General features: G+C 38.7%; 1 protein-coding gene across 1 annotated transcript in view; it reads left to right on the top strand.

The window, feature by feature from the left end:
* Window positions 1-17,841, top strand: part of DNAH11 (dynein axonemal heavy chain 11) — a 4,606,558-nt gene that overhangs the window by 209,801 nt on the left and 4,378,916 nt on the right. The window lies entirely within an intron of this gene.

Here is a 17,841-nt window from a genome sequence, read left to right as displayed (position 1 = left end):
AACGAAGTTACACCTATGTGGACCCCAGCCATACATCTCGCGATTCACAGAGCGGACACCTGCAGCTGTAATCTGAAGAAGTAATATTGGACTACACATCTCCATGGTATCGGCCAGTTGAAATCCTTACATACATAAGCAAAATGTAACTTACTCAGTAGTGGGGCGTTGGGCATATCCCGGGCCTCCTGGATCCATTCAGACAACTGGTCTTCCTTGCGTCGCTTCAGGTCCGCATGGTGGTGACGGACCTGCTCACCAGTGCGTGGAATGCCAGTAGCACTGGTCAGATCACGAGCCAACTGGTCCCATGCCTCTGCCCTATACGCTCCCCATGAGACCTGGCCCTGCATGAGTTGGGCCTCGTGATGATGGACAAGGAGCCAGACCATGTATCTGGACTCCTCAACGCCCCAACGCTGTGCTCGAAAGCAACGTCCCTCACCTACTCCACTCATTCTAACTGCAGGTCTGTTCTACAATCGTTTCTGCTGTGTATTCCGCCTATGGGGCTTATATATGCCGCTTTTCCCGCACATTTCTCTGATTGGCCGTTTTGGAATTGTATCTACTTCACTGAAAATGCTTTCTCATGCTCCATTCTGGATTTTATCCCATATATATGCTATTTCTGGATTTCATGGTATTGCTGTCATGGCTTAGTGGTGAAGTACCTTGACTCTAGTGCATGGTATCCTGGGTTCGACTCTGGCAACTGACTTTTGATTTTCCTGACAGAAATGAGTTGAGGACCTGTCAATCAAACTTGCCAAAAGCACTTTTAAGCATTTAAAACCAGGTCTGCACTGTTTGCGCTGAGGTAACGCATGCGCACTGGCAGTTAGCTTAGGAGCGCGCAAACGGTGTGCGCTGGGATAAACCTTAATTGGCTAGTGACACACATGTTCAGCTAAGCACAGCTAGTTGCAAACGGTTTCAGCCTATTAAACTGGTGCTTAGCAACGAGCATACAGTTTGCAGCTTTTTAAACACTACTCAGCTACGGGCATTCCGTCTCACAGCAGCTTAGCTATCAGTACATTTCTGACTATTTTTATTATTGTGTTACTTGAATATATGCTCCATTTCATTCCATTTTACAAAAGGGAATACATTTACATTTGTACAATACTGTCAGGGGGCTTTTTCGTGCTTATTTACAAAAAAAAAAAAAAAGTTGTTGTGGGGCTCGAACCCTGCCTGCCTACTCTTAGGCGGCAACTCTACCGCTAAGCTATTACTTCTTGACTTACTTTGCATATTTAGTTCTTATATCCTTTTCCACTGACTGCTAACTGTGATTGCACTAGTAGCACACCCAGCACACCTAGCATTACAGTAGCAAACATTTCCGGGTTTAAAAAAAACAAAGGTTTTAATTTAATTTTATAACATCTCTTCACTTTATACAGTGATGGTCTATCGGGGCATGTGTTGTGTAGTGTGTTTATTCACATTTCCATGGCCTCTCTCGTGGCTGTTTACTTTCAGCCATTCTAGTCTTCCGGGGGCGTGTCCGCTTGCAGGGCTTAGCCTACAGACACGCCCCCTACTCTCTTACACGGACCGTGTAAGAGTTACTAGTGTGATTCAGCATGCCTCATGCACCTCATGCATATGCATGACATGCTGACATCACACAGTTTCACTGCAGCCTCCGTGTAAGAGTTACAACTCTTACACGGAGGCTTCCTGAATTTGGCCCAAAGTGTATATATATGTATATGTATACATATATATGTATGTATATATATATGTATATAGATATATATATATATATGTATATATATATATATATATATATATATATATATATATATATATATATATATATATATATATATATATATATATATATATATATATATATATATATATATGTATGTATATATATTTATATATATATATATATATATATATATATGTATATATATATATATATATTTATGTGTGTGTGTGTGTATGTGTATATATATATATATATATATATATATATATATATATATATATATATATATATATATATATACACACACACACACACATGTATATATAATTATATTTATATGTATATTTATATATATATTTATATGTGTATATATATATATATATATTATATATATATAAATATATATATATATATATTTATATATATATATGTATATATATATATATATATGTATATATATATATATATATATATATATATATATATATATATATATATATATATATATATATATATATATATATATATGTATATAGATATATATATATATATATGTATATATATGTGTATATATATATATATATATATATATATATATATATATATATATTTATATATATATAATTTATTTATTTATTTTATAAATATAATTTATAATAAATAAATATATATATATGTATATGTATATGTATATATATATATATATATATATATATATATATATTTATATTTATGTGAACAGTTTAGTTTCGTTGTTCAAGGCGGGAAACGGAGTACTAACACAAAACATGTGCAAACGCTGGGGGATGTACAGAATTAGATCATGACCTTAGGTCAGGAGTGAGTCCTGTGCCCTGGAGCTGTGAGGCAGAAATCATACCACTTTGCCACTATGCTACCCAAGTACTGTTTGGAAATCTCTATAAGTGGTATTTACTGTTACAGTTTTTACCCTCTGGTTTAATTTCCTCAAGTCTTTTGGATTCCTAATACCATGGTGGGACTGGACCCCATTCTGAAGTTAAAGCTTGATTGACGTTTGTGAAATTAGTATTGTTTCAACCTTTGATGTTAGCCAAATTTGCTCTTCAGAGCACCTGCAATATGCACAGAATTGACAACTCATGTAATTCATATGGATTTAAATAAATAAGACTGTAAATTCTTTTTTATAAGACCCATTGCTCATACTACTGTTGGAACTGTCTGTGGTTCCTTCCTCCACATTGGTATTTTATGACTTTTTGTGTCCCTGTACATAAGACAGTGTAATCACTGGGTGTAGCAAATTCAGTGATCACTGCTACTTTTGCATTTTTTTCACGGACTACTATATCTGTTTTTCTCGCATCTATTTTGAAACTGTTGGTAAAGGGTGATCCCATGTGATATAAACTCATTGTTCTCTTAATGCTTTGTGGCTCATGTTTTCAGTGCTTCTCGGCTACTTCAGTATTTTAATGTTTGCACAATCCCTAATGCAACAGTTTTATCACATTGTTGTGCCTTTCAGTATAGAGGGCCTGTACCATTAATGTATCATACCCATCAACTCTTTCCACTTCTCTTTTATAGGACGTTCATTTGTCTGTTTCTCCCACGTGCTCAATGGACTTAGTTCGCAATCCTGGGCTGTCAATATCCACCTTTCATCTTTTGGTTTAAATTCACCTCTCCTTAACTATTGCTGCTTGAGATCCTGATCAACATGAAGTTGTTCCAAGAGTTTTCTGTACTTGCAGATATAGTTATGCCTTCTCCACATTTCTTGCCTTCTCCTCCGATCCTTCTCTTTATATTTTTTCTTTTGTTTTTCGGCACATTCAGTTGTCACCTGATTTTTATGTAGTTATGGTTTGGCTTCCATTCCTGCTTGACATTGATACGCTTTTGTTAAAATAAGCTAGGAACTCATATTAGAGTTATTCTCTTCATACTTCAAAACTTTCACTATGCTTAGATCTGATAAGGTCAGCAGATACGTATGCAGCCCTTTGATTGCAGATCTATACATGTAATCAAGTTTGAGGAGGCCCATACTTCCTTCAGAACAAGGATAATCTTGGTATACACCTATTTTTATATATCATTTGATAAGTATTAAGCATTCTTGTCTTCCTGTCCCACTGATCCAATATTGTAAGTTAGAACAGGAAGAGCAAGTTGTTTTATAGCTTGGACTGTGTTCATAGATGTCAGGGCTGTTTTCAGTATTAATTTTGGTCTTCTAAAATATTCCTTACTGAGTTTTCTTTGTATTCATTCTTGTTTTATTGTCAATTCTTCATCAGTTCCCAAATATTTATGCACTTCCTCCTGCTCAAGTTCCTTTTCCAGACTGATATTTTCTTTGTGCTGCAGCTTTTCTGCTTTAAATGTTACTTTTGCACATTTATCAAGACCAAATGGCATTTTTATATCATCTGAGAAAGTTTTGACCACTTCCAGTTGTACTTTCAGCTCCTCATCTGATGAAGTATATCGTTTTAAATCTTCCACAAAAAGAAGATGAGCAGTCTTTACACTTTATTTTTGGGAGCCAAATTGTAACCATGACCTAATGTGTTAAGCAGACAGCTTAATGGGTTAAGGGCAAGACAAACGAGCAACAGTGTCAGAGTCACTTTGGAATATCCCCTTTTTAATTTTTATCCCTGGGGTAATATTTGTCCTTTATTGGGGCTTAGCATCACGGTGGTTTGCCACTGTTTCATGGTCATTGTAATATAATTGATCAATGTAGGGTATATCTTATACATCTGTTAGCACTCCTTTATCCATGAATGTGGGATGCTGTCAAATACTTTTTTGTAACCTGTCCATGCTCTACTTAGATTCCTCACCTTTTTACAATTCTCCATTATGACTTTATTTCATATGACTTCCTTTTGTTACCCTTTTGCTCTATTGCCGTGATTGAGTTTTCTTCTAAATAACTATAAACTCTGTCGGCATCCATTCCAGTAGATAGTTTATACGTATTCAGAAGGCAAGTTATTGGTCTGTGGGTTTTAGGATAGCTTGCAGGTTCACTGTTGAGGAGGAGTATCATTTTCCTGTTAACCAGGTTGGTGTCTGTTCGGGGTATGCATATAAGTAGTTATTACTCAGGGCTAAATCTTCATTTAATGACATATGACAGGGTTCCTAGAGAGGAGTTGTGATAGTGTATGAGGAAGTCGGGAGTGTCAGAGAAGTATGTAAGAGTGGTACAGGATATGTATGAGGGTAGTGTGACAGTGGTGAGGTCTGAGGCTGGAGTGATGGATGAGTTTAAGGTGGAAGTGGGATTACTTCAAGGATCAGCTCTGAGCCCTTTCTTATTTGCAGTGGTGATGGACAGGTTGACAGATGAGATCAGACAGGAGTCCCTGTGGACTATGATGTTTGCAGATGAGATTGTGATCTATAGTGAGAGTAAGGAACAGTTGGAGGAGACCCTGGAAAGGTGGAGATATTCTCTAGAGAGAAGAGGAATGAAGGTCAGCAGGTCTAAGACAGAATATATGTGTGTGAATGAGGGAGGATAGAGAAATGGTGAGGCTGCAGGGAGTAGAGGTGGTGAAGGTGGATGACTTTAAATACCTAGGATCAACAGTTCAGAGTAATGGTGAGTGTGGAAGAGAGGTGAAGAAGAGAGTACAGGCAGGATGGAGTGGGTGGAGAAGAGTGTCAGGAGTGATTTGTGACAGACAAGTACCAGTAAGAGTGAAAGGGAAGGTCTACAAGAGGGTAGTGAGACCAGCTATGTTATATGGGTTGGAGACAGTGGCAATGACAAAAAGGCAGGAGTCAGAGCTTGACGTGGCAGAGTTGAAGATGTTAAGATTTGCACTGGGTGTGACGAGGATGGACAGGATTAGGAAAAAGTATATTAGAGGGTCAGCCCAGGTTGGAAGGTTTGGAGACAAAGCTGGAGAGTTAAGATTACGTTGGTTTGGACATGTGCTGAGGAGGGATGCAGAGTATATTGGGAAAAAGATCCTAAGGATGAAGCTGCCAGGTAACAGGAAAAGATGAAGGCCTAAGATAAGGTTTATGGATGTGGTGAGAGAGGACATGCAGGTGGTTGGTGTGACAGAGCAAGATGCAGAGGACAGGAAGAAATGGAAACTGATGATCCGCTGTGGCAACCCCTAACGGGAGCAGCCGAAAGAAGAATATTTTTAGCCAGAAGTTAAATACTGCATCTGGTTTTGGGGGTTTTCCAATTAGCTTTTCTTAATTTTGTTTCAGTTTCTTTGGGTGTTATTTCATCTCATTTCATATCATGTACATTTGAACTTCTTACTGTTTCTTTTACTACGTCTGCCCATTCAATACCTTCATTATGTTCCACAGAATCTTCATAGGTATTTCTCCAAAATGTGTCTGTTTCTTTTTTGGTAGTATTACTTTTCCTTTTGCTTTGTTTCCCAATTCTGTATAAATCTTATTTGTGTTATCAGTGAATTGCATATTTTGTACTTTCCCTCTATATTTATTTGCATATCTTCTAAGTTTTTCTGCCTGTGCTGATATCTTTAGTTTATTATTTGCAATAGTGCATGACAGATCCTGGTCTGTTCTAATACTGCATGTTGTTTTTATGACATCTGTCTTTAAGTATGTTTGTTGCTCTCTTCTCCCCTTCTAACAGAGACACTTCTTCTCTTAATCGCTTTGTTTTCTCTGTTTGATAATTCCAGGATGGCATTTGATTTCTTCCCATTCTTTCCCTTATTGCCCGGTATTTTTATGGTAAGACTTGATATGTTATCAATTTAGCTGCACAGTAACTTATCTTATTTATTTCTGTTATGTCACATGAATTTCTTGATTGCTGTGTTCATTTCTTGCATCAGATTTTTAACATTTTGGGCCTTAATTGACTTTAATTTCTTTCTTTTATCGATCTTAGTATGTATATCCATATCTATTAAATCAAGCAACTCATCACTTAGATAATTTTCTTCTAAACTGATGGCATGTTCTTTGTTCTCTGTTTCCTGGGTCATTTTGCAGAAAGTTCAAGAACATCTTCCTGTGACATAATCTTCTCAGCTGGACCCTGCATCATCTGTTGCTCTTTCATATGGCAACTCACTGGCATACCACTCCACAACACTGATTGCTTCAGAGTTGTCGCCGTTTTCTGTTCCTTCCCTTGCTATACAATTACAATTGAAGTTTTGTACTGATTTCCTCCTTAAGGCTCCAAAGTATCTTCATGTGGCAACAGATCAGATGCTTCCCATTCCACCTGATTTCCTTAATTTGGGGATTCACTGTTCTAACATGCTGTGACATTACCAGAGTTGGATTGTGTGCACTCCTTCACTTTGCAGGTAATCCATAAGTTCAACTTCTATTTCTTTAACTTCTACATTACTAATCCTATTTTCTACTTCCCCCCTTTGTTTTTTAAATTTGTTTGTATTGTAAACGTTTCCATATCCAGATTAATTTGCCTATATTTCTTTTCAAATATCTTTGGTGCTGCTTTTTTTCTTGTATTATTTAGTTTTGCTTTTTCCTTTGCATAAATATTGCACCATATTAAATCTCTTTTTCTTTCTTATGTCCATGTTTCTTCTGATGTCTCCCACTCCACCTGTTTCTCAATGTCAGAATGTCAGTGTAGGAGGCAGATTTCCCATAAAGATTGTCACGAACAGTGTTTCTTCTGTTAAGGTTCTCACGACCATACTCAGTGTTCTATCTGCCAAGCGTTTGTCCCCAAGATCCTACATAGTTGCCTCTTCTCCTTGTTTATTTACCTGGAAAAACAGTGTCTAAAGTTGTTGGCACAAGGTGCTGTGGCAGAGTCTTCCTGACCTGGGTCAGCTGCTGGTGAAGAAAAAGGCCAAAAAACTCAAGTCTGACACAGCTGCTGTCCAGCCTTGCTCAAGGGTAGTGAAAGCCCGGGGATCATCCAGTTGTTGCTTTGCATTCCTAACTCACAGCCCCTTCGGAGGCTGACATGGATCTGACTTCTTGCACATTATTGGATGCTTTTCAAATGTCTGTTCCAGACATTGAGGGGGATCTCTGGATGATTATATTTCAGGGACTGAGAGGGATTCAGCAGATTTTAGTAGAAGAGGAGATCCCTACTATGCTTGAATAGTGTTGGCAATGGTCTGACCCTACTCGGGTTTATCATGTGGACGTCCTACAAAAGAAAAAAAAAATAGCATATTTCCCCCACAGTTCTAGATCCCCAATGTGAATGGCAAGATTTTACTCAGTGGTTGTTTAATGTTTTAATGGATTTAAAACTTCCTCAAGGGGCCTCTGTGCCTGCTCCTCCCTGGTCTTCTACTCATCTTAAGAGACCTGTGGCGCAGGAGTCTTTTGATGAGAATCTGGATTCTGGGGAAGAATACTTGGCATACTGTTCTCGGATCCCTTTCCCTTTGGACTGTGGATCTGAAGAAGAGGATTCTATCAGTCCAGATTGTCCTTTAGAATAACTCTTTTTTGGGGCGCTAGTTCACGTATGATAAAATTCTTTAACTGAGATTGTTCTTAGGTTTCTGACATCCAGGAAATGTATTATGAACTCTAGATACTCTCCCAGACCTTCTGCTATTCCTCTAGTTTTGGCTGACCTAGACACCTTTTCAGCAGCTTCTGTAGCCCCTGATTATCATCCTCCAGGTCCCAAGAAACCTGGCAGATTTTACAAAGTGCCTGATGATTGTAAATTTCTGTATAAATGTCTTTCTGCTGATCCTTCACTGGAGTCTGTCTCATCTGACAAACTCTCCAAGCTGTTGCCTTCTACTAAGTTGCTTCCTTCAGACAAGGATAGTAGGGCCATGGAATGGCTAGGCAAAAAGGTTTATACTGCTGCCACCCTGGCTTTTAGGACTATTAATTACCAAACCCATATAACTGGGTATATTGTAGCCCTTCTTTCTCAGGTTTCTTAAATTATTTTTGACCTTCCTGACTCTGAGGGGAAGGTTTGTGCCCTTTTATTGTTGGGTTCTTCCTCTCACGTGGCTTACCACTCCATTCAGTGCAGTTATGATGTAACTGATGCTTCTTGTAGGGCTGCTGCATTTGGTTCTGTTCTGAGGCATTTGTCTTGGTTTTGTCTTCAGGCTTTGCCTGATGACTTAAGGCCAAATTATCAGATGCTCCTCTAGGCAATAAAAATGTTTTTGGCTTTGCTGCAGATGACCTTTTTAAATCCCTCCAGGATAAGGGCAAGGCCTTGCAGGAGTTGAAACATATTTTTGTTTCTCCTATCCCTAAGTTTCAGAGGAATCAAGTCTGCTTTTGTTCGGAGACAATCTCACTCTCCACCCAAGGGTAAAAAAGGTTCTAGACATTCACCACCTGCTAAGTCAATTCAGACCCCTTCTTTTTCAGAAGCCTCCTTTTCAGGACAAAGCAGTTTCCATCTGACAGTTTGCTTAATTTTTCCCCTCAGCCAGGTTCCCTTGTCCCTTCATCTTTCCCTGTCCCTTCCAAAGTAGTTAAGGATCTCATAAGACTTTTGGGGTTCTGTCCGTCATCTGCCAGGGGTATTTCCTGGTGTGTAAATCTCTACCTCCCTTTCTAGGCATCCCTCAACCTTCTTTCCAGAGGTGCTTCATGCTCTTTTGGCCCAGGGCACCATTCAGGTTGTGCTCCCTGCCCAGAAAAGGAAAGGTTTGTATTCCAGAATGTTTCTGGTTCTCAGAAAAGAGGGTATCCGGAGGCCAATTCTGGACCTTTCTAAACTCTACTCCTTTCTAAAGGTCCCTTCTTTTTGGATGTCCCTTCAAACTCTGTTCCCTCTTCTTCTTCCCCCAGGCATTTATAGTATCTGTAGATCTCAAGGATGCCTACCTTCACATCCCCATCAATCCCCTTTTCAGGAAATTTTTGCTTTTCTCTGTTTCTTCCTTGCATTTTCACTTTTCTGCTGTGCCCTTTGGCCTCTCAAATGCCTCACGCCTGTCATTGCCCTTTGCAGGAGGAGAGGGGTTCAGATCTTTCCTAATTTGGATGATCTGCTCATTCAGGTCTTGTTCCCTGAGGTTCTGCTTCAGGACCTACATTTTACTGTTTTACTGCTATAAGGTCTGGGGCTCACCATAAACTTTCAAAAATCAGTCTTGGTTCCTTCTCAGGATCATGTTTTTCTTGATTGCAGGATCCAGTCCATTCCCATGTTAACATCCCTGCCTTCCACGAAGGCTGTATCTCTGCTTGCATCTTGCCAGTCTTTTCTTCCTCTGGCTTCAGTCAGAGCCAGAAACTTTCTCAGGGTCCTCAGGTTTATGGCTTCTACTATTCCTGTGCCGTCTCTGGCCAAGCTCCATATGAGAAAACGTCAGTGATACTTCAAGTCAGTGTGGCTTCAACACTGTCATCCCCTGAACTTCCTAGTTCCCTTCTTTCCCTGTCTCAAGCTTAAGCTTCAGTGGTGGATTCATCAACTTTCTCTCAACCCGAGGCTTCCTTGCCAAACTCCAGTCTTGACTCGAGAGCTTTTTGTGGATGCCTCAGACAGGGGGTAAGGAGCTTTCTTCTGTTCTGTCAAGGTCTAGGGTCTTTGTCCTATTCATCAGAGGTCAGACCACATCGACATCAAGCAGATGAGGGCTCTCCTCCTAGCTCTTCTGGCCTTTCATATCTTCTTTCTTCCCAGGTACATCATAGTTTTCACAGAGAGTATCACAGTGATGTGGTATGCCAAACAAGCAAGGGGGTACATGGTCCTGCCCTTGTTGCAGCCTCTCTGATCTGGTCTGGGATCTAGCTGTCCAACAGACAAAAAAAAAAAAAAAAAAAAAAAAACAGGAACACAGTGGAATAAAACTGAACAATTTACTAGTGCATCCGGTACCTCGACTTACGCCTTCAAATGAATAACAATTGCACCACATGGCTTCATTTTATATAATCCACTAATTACATTCAGTTAAAATTGTGCCCATTAACAAAACAAGTTAAAGTGACATCACATCCCCACATCTTCTGTTCCAGAGTCCCAAGTCCTCTGGCTTGGAAGGGGGATGCCCTATCTTTTCCTTGGAAGGGGATGTTTCTGTATGCATTCCCTCCCCTTCCTCTGCTTCTGAGTGTCCTGATAAGATCAGGCAAGACTCTTTCAAAATCTTGCTGATGACTCCCTTTTGGCCCAGATAGCATTGGTTCCCCCTTCTTTTTAATTTGGCCAAAGACAGTCATCATAAATAACCTTGCCAGATGGACTTTTTCACACAACACAAGGGGTCTGTTATCCATGCTCACTTGTCCCCTCTTCAGGGTGATATGGTTTTTGATCCCTTTTAGGCATCTCTTTTCTGAAGACAATGCTTCAGGTCCTGCAGGAGGCCAGGAAACCCAGTACCAGGAAATTGTTTGTCCAAATGGAAGAAATTTTCTGTCTAGTGCCTCTCTCGTATATAAGATCCCTTTTTAGTGCAGATTTCTATGGTTCTCCCTTATTTATGTGATGTGCTCCATGCTGGGTTAGCATATTCTTTATTTAAAGCTCATCTATCAGCAGTTTCTGCTTATCTGCCCTTAACTCATTTGGCCTCTAGGTTTCAGGTCAAACAGTTTCTTCAAGGCATCCTTCATATTAGGCCTCCCTGGAAGCCTCTTCCACCTTCCTGGGACCTCATTTTTTTCTTGAAAAATTGACTCGGGCCTCTTTTGAGCCTGCTGCTTCAGCTTCCTTTTAACATTGTACATAGAAGACTGTTCTTCTTTTGGCCCTTACTTCAGCTAAGAGAGTAACTGAGCTTCAGGCTCTAATGGCTTTTCCTTCCCTTTTAGTTTTTCACAGGGACAGTGTGTCTTTTCTTACTAATCCTTCTTTTATGGCCAAGGTGGTTAATGAGTTGTCTCTTAATCAGTCTATTAATTTCCCTTCCTTGTTTCCTTATCTGTCATCTGCCAGTGGGAATGTTCTTCACACCTTGGATTTGCATAGACAGCTCAGATATTATTTGGATAAGACTAAGGTTATTTGCAAATCTGAGCAGCTTTTTGTTTCTTTTCATCCCAGGTCTTTTGGTTTGACAGCTTCTAAACAAGCCATCTCTTCCTGGATTTCTAAAGCTGTTTCCTTTTGTTCTTTTCATGGTGAATCTCTTTCATCTTCTGTAAAGGTTCATTCTACCAGAGCTGTTGCTTCTTCTGGTGCCATTTTCAAAGGAAAGGATACCAATTCCATCCCTGAGGCTGCTACCTGGACTTCTGTCCATACCGTCACTAAGCACTACAAGTTGGATGTCATTTCCAGAGCAAGAGCTGGCTTTCCAGAGCTATTCTGTCTGGGTTTATAGAGTACTCTTCACTGCTTTCCTCCCAGGTTTCCTTTTGAGTTTTTGTACTCTCCCTTATGTGAGGGATACTGCAACAGTGATATGGAAGGACATAGTACAGTTGTGTAAAATTGTACCATAACAATAGATATCCTTCTCTCTGTTGCAGTATTCACTCCCTCTCTGCTGCCTCCTCTGCTATGCCCTAGTCCTCTTGTCCAGGGATTCTTCTCTTTTTCCTCCTCCTGGTTGCTAGGACATTTTGTTATTCCTGAGCTTTTCAGTTCTGAGATATGTGCATCCGTGTGTCACCTTTATGCCCTATGCCTTGTGGTAGGAGCATAGTTTTGATGTACAACCCCTGTAAACACTAAAGTCTTTGGTATACTGGCCGGGTGTTGGGCTGTCCTTGACAGAAGATCCCTTATGTCAGGAATACTGCAACAGTGAAGAGAAGGACATCTGTTATGGTAAGATTTTATACAACTGTATGTTTGGATTTCTCCTTTGCATAAATATTACACCATGTCACATCTCTTTCTTTTCCAAGTCCATGTTTTTTTTTATACCTTTCAAAAATGTTTAGGTTTTGTTGTTAATATTTTTGCACTAATTCAGTTACTTCTTTTTCCAAATGTCCTAAGGTTGCTTGGGCTATATAATGTTTTTCATGAATCTGTTGTATTAATGAACACACACTTGCATTTGAAGCTTTTGACAGTTTTTCTTGTGTAAGTATTTTTCTTTCCTCTAAATTTTCTCATAGTCTTTTTGAATATCTTCTGTCTGGAAATTCTGGGCTTCTTGGATAATAGTAACAATACTTAGATTCTTTCATATCCCTAGTAGTTCACTCTAACATGTTTATGGTTCTTTTTTGGCTTGTCAGTTTTTTTGAGGATTACTATTTCCTTCTATAACAGGAGGCCACTTAATGCAAATTCTGTACTATGTATGTCTGTGTCTTTTATTTCAGATTTATTAACTGAATAATTCATTTCAGCTCATTGCTTGTTTTCAGAGGAGAATTGAGGGTGCTTAAATTTCCTATGCGGGACAAATACAAAAGTATCAGCAGAGCAGTTCTAACATCAGTAAAGCATGAACAACAGTTATGCAGATAATAAATCAAGTATATAGATTATGGCACACTACATTAGTGAGTCCGTAAAGGTTATGGAGTATTTAGCATAAGGACTGGGTACTGTACTGGATGACAATTTGCATGCCATTTTGTGGGGGAAAGTTAAGCTTTTAAAGTATGAGTAGTACTCTGTTCTTCGAGTTTTCTGGACAAGGAATTCTACAAGTTTGGTGTGAAGACTGGTAGAGATGGGTGAAGGCTGCCAGCCTAATCAAATAGAATTTGGTACATAATTCTATCATTTGTAAATACTGTGAAATGTTGAGATTAAAACAATGTGGCAACATTGCCCTGTGCTGTGAAGAAAGCTAAGTCAGACATTTCTTGTTGGTCCTTTGAAATTAAAATTACTTTATGTCTGTTCCTTTGAAGTTAGAATTTGGAGTCTATGAGTCTGAAGTAATCCTGCCTATTGTTTTAAGGCTAAAGTTAATGACCAGAATTTACATGTGGAATGTCCTTTACTGCTCTTAGTGCAAAAGAATGCAAATGCAGTTTCTGTCAGTCTGGGAACACCAAGAAAGTATAAAAGATGATGTAATGTTTATCAGAACTGCAATAGCAATTTAAACAGTGAAAAGCAGAGATTGTTAAGCATTTTTGTCTGACTATCCAACTCAGCACTCTGCCTGTTGTCTTATGTAAGCTATCTTAAACTTGTGTTTTCTTTTAGAGATAGCTAGAAACTATAGAAAGATTAGACTAAGTGTTTTTCTGTGATTTCAGAACTGTACTACTGATTTATTTTAAGTATGTCTGTGTGATCTCTGAACTTTTGACTAGCACTGTATAGTAGAAAGTATTGTCTTGTGGTATTAATTATTTATTATTAAATATTTTAAAACTTTTTAACTGTGGTTGGTTTGTGTAGAGATAAGTTAAGCTCTTAAGAGTACTTGCATGCCTTTGGTAAAACTGTACAAGGCCACTCTAATAACTTTTGCCCTGGGCTATACTGCCAATTGGATATTAATATTGCACAGTAATAATTGGACACCCTTTTAAGGGCCTTTGAGTAGCTAATAAATGTTAGCTGGGTGGTGGCAGTCTGGGTAAAAGGGGGCACAGCTGGCAAACCTGTGCCAACCTTCCCCAGAATTGTCTGTGTGGTTGTGTAAACTCTTATCTCAAAGTGTGTGTGTCAGCTACTTGGCAGGGACACAAAGCACTAGTTGGACAGAGAGGGTGCTGCAGATTTTAGCTTGCCCAGCTAGGCTCAGATCTGGACCGTATAGCTGTGCCAGTGGGGAGTCACCTGGGGAGCAAGGGAGTGGCAAGTCCCGGACTGACTGTGATCTCTGAGTGCTCTTAAGGGAAATTGCACTTTACTGTGTGTATTTGTTATCATTTCCTCTCATATGAGATGCCCTCTCTGGTGTTAGTGGTGAGAATTGAGGCTCCTTAATTGCTGGGCCAAGGCACGGGTGTCACATTTAGTATAGATCTTGAGAAGCTACAGTCCATAATATTTACAGGTGGTAGGCAGGATACAAAGAGGAGAGGTTTTAGAAGTATGTGATAACTGAGAAGGGGAGAAGGGGTACCAGGAGAGGAAATTTGATAAAGTAGGAGTGGCACTTGGCTGGAAAAGATCATAGTCATGGGGAACTGGCTACAGGTTAGCCTTTGTGCTAGTTAAGCTTTTGTAGAATGACATAGATGTAGTATCATCAGCTGCTTCCTGAATGAGTCTTGCAGTTGTATTACCCTCTGTTCTTGACAGTTAGACCATGGTTTGTTAGACAGATCACTGTATTATCTTACTTCATGTTTCAGCCTGAATCCACATAGGGAGTGGGATAGTAGGTTATTCCTGTAGAGGAATGGTACACAGCCTTTTCAAGCAGTTTTGTGAGTGAGCTTAATACGGATGTGAACACTTTTCCATAGCTGTGAAATGGTGTTGTCAGTTAAGGGGCATCTTATGGGAAGCCATACTGAGATTTCCATTATGTGGGCATCCATTTCATTAATGTAGGTGAGTTGTCTGCAGCACCTTCATGTCATTTTTATGGTCAGTAATAATTTTAAATGTGTACTGCAGGAGGAAATTTGGAAGAAAAATTAATTGTGCATCCTGGTGTAAAGACCATCTGGTGAGGGAGTCTGGGGTAAGTGTGTATTTTTGGGGGGGTTATTGATGCCCTGAAGTAGGTGACAAAGTCATTACTGGTGATTATGCAAAGGAGATTTACATTCTGGTTCTCCTTATAGCAGTTATTCGTATCCTTCTAGATCCATTTATTGTCGGAAAAAGATTCAAAAGCCTTGAAAGTAGTTAATTTTTAGCAGTTTGAATCAAGAATTCCCACTTATTTGAAAAGACTTGTAAGCAGTTAGGGAGAAGTTGTCTGTGCCCCAAATTAGGGCCTTTAGTTCAAGGGAGAACTAAGCTGTTGAGTTTCCCTAAACTCTTAGCTTTATTACAGGGTCATATTTATTTGGAATTGACAGAAAACACCTCTGGAAGTTGGTAGTTGCCCTTGTCACTGTCCAAAGCATCTGTTATAGCTGTTCATTCTGCTTTTACAGGTGCATGCAAGAAATCCAATAGTGTGTCAACTACTTGAATGAGATGTGATAACTTGAAGTGGCACTCAATCTCGTTTGCTATTTTAGATGCAGATAACTTGGGCAGTAGTTGACAGTGCAGTCAGATGAGATGTTGGCTGCAGATATATGATTAGGCTAGTTGCTTGCCACCTGGTCCAGAATGCTCTGCATGTTGTTGTTGCTTGAATCAACTCTTGCTTTCAAAAGTATGCATTTGTGAACGTCCTTTCATACTGAGCTGCTCTTCTTGGTGAATCCTGCAAGATCGCAACCACAAAAAAAGGATCAAAAACCTCAGCAAGCAGAGTCAACAAAATAAAAGCCAAGCAACAGAAACAAATTCACAGACACTGCATAAGCTATAGAATCCAGTAGTTTAATTTAAAACACTAAACTTTCAGATAAAATAATCCTTCATCAGTGTAAAAGCATTGAAAAAACAAACACCCCATTAAGTAGTGTTTTCATGACAGCCCTTTAATTAAACAACTAATTACTTTGTTTTTAAAGTAATTAGTTATTATCGGGGCTGTCATGATAGGTTTGGTTGTTGTGGTTGCTGTTTTTTCTTGGTGTGTGGATCAACCGTGGGCACTTTTGTCTGTTAATAATGACAAGACCTTCAGCCAAAACTAGTGTAGAAGTAAATGTTCCTTTACTGAACTGTTCATTACAGGATATATCAACACTGCAAACAAATCCACTGTTAGTTCAGATGAACAATTTGTTAACTGTAACTGGGAATGTTTCTGTACAGCAAGGGGATAACTGCATTGTTTGTATTAATCAACTGAAAAGAAAGGTACAAGCCTTTAAGAGACTGCAGTGACAAAGGTTTAGCTTTGCTGCTTATACTGAACTCGGTGTAGTTCCAAGGGATTTAAGAATTCTAAAGATGCCATCATTAGGTGATACTTACCCCAAACTTCTTAAAAAAATGGGAAAAGCTTAACTTAAAATTAAGCTTTGATTATATGACATTGATGAACCAGTTTTTATGAAAATTGAAACTGAATTACAAGTAGAAATAGGCAAATTAGAGAACAAAATTTCAGCTTCTAGTTCTTTTTAGGAACTTATCTCTGAATATAATAAAATGTTGAACAGGCTGTTGTTGTATGACAATCGCTTGGAAGCGACTAAAAAAATGGAAACTAGCAAGGGATATTAGAGATTTTCAAATAGGTAATATTTTCTCTTGACCGAAAGAAACAGAGGCTAAAAGAAAAATGAATGGTAACAATAAGGAGTGGGGCTCTATGTATGAGCTAGATACGATAACAATGCCCATGCTGCCGGGTCCCAATGACCAGATTACAGTACGATCGCAGAATGATTTACATCCATCTGTTACCTCAGCTCTTTCTTCCAGTACTAGCTTTAATCCAATAACCTCCACGAATGCACCTATGTATGCCTCAGTTATATCAGAAGTTATAAGTACAACAGAGAATTTTCTGAGAGATTTCTCAACTATCCACCCCAATCCGCTGGACAAAGCAGTAAGAAAGGGTCAGGATAGAAGAGGAAGAGGAAAAGGAGGTTACAGCTGTCCACAGATTAGAAGTTGGTCGAACCGTCAGCACAATGAATAGCTGTCCAGTGATAAATTTGTCAAGCCTAAAACTCTCATCTTCTGATATTTCCTTGCTAAATAAAGGAATAAAATTTGTACCATCAAATTCAGATGCTACCATAGATGTACTTCCTCTCTTGAAAGTATTCACTAGGAACTTGAATTTGAAGTTGATTTTTAAAGACTTAGCCCCATGACATTCGCAGGTATGTAGAAAATCTAGTACATTTGTATCAATAACCAATCCTTTTCATGATGTCTGTGAACAACAGATATAGGAGTTATATGAACAGAAAGATAGGATGAAATTATATAATTTAACTAAAGGTTAACAGGAAGCTTTGATTAATTTACAAAATAACAATAATATAATAAAGCAAGCCGACAAGGGTGGATCAATATAGTTATGAATAGGGATGACTATTTGTTATGAATGAATGATTTTCTGTCCGATGAGACTGCTTTTAAGAAAGTTTCACCTTTGGATATTAAGAAGTATATTAGTGGTATCAATATGTTTGTCTATGAACTGCAGATGATGAATGACATATATGTAAAGTTGTGTAATTATTTTAATATGCCA

This window comes from Protopterus annectens, chromosome 3.part0 (genome assembly GCF_019279795.1).
Source record: "Protopterus annectens isolate FY-2018-M chromosome 3.part0, PAN1.0, whole genome shotgun sequence".
In the NCBI taxonomy this organism is placed as follows: domain Eukaryota; kingdom Metazoa; phylum Chordata; order Ceratodontiformes; family Protopteridae; genus Protopterus; species Protopterus annectens.
Note: the sequence above shows the minus strand (reverse complement) of the source record. Positions and strands in the feature narration are given on the sequence as shown.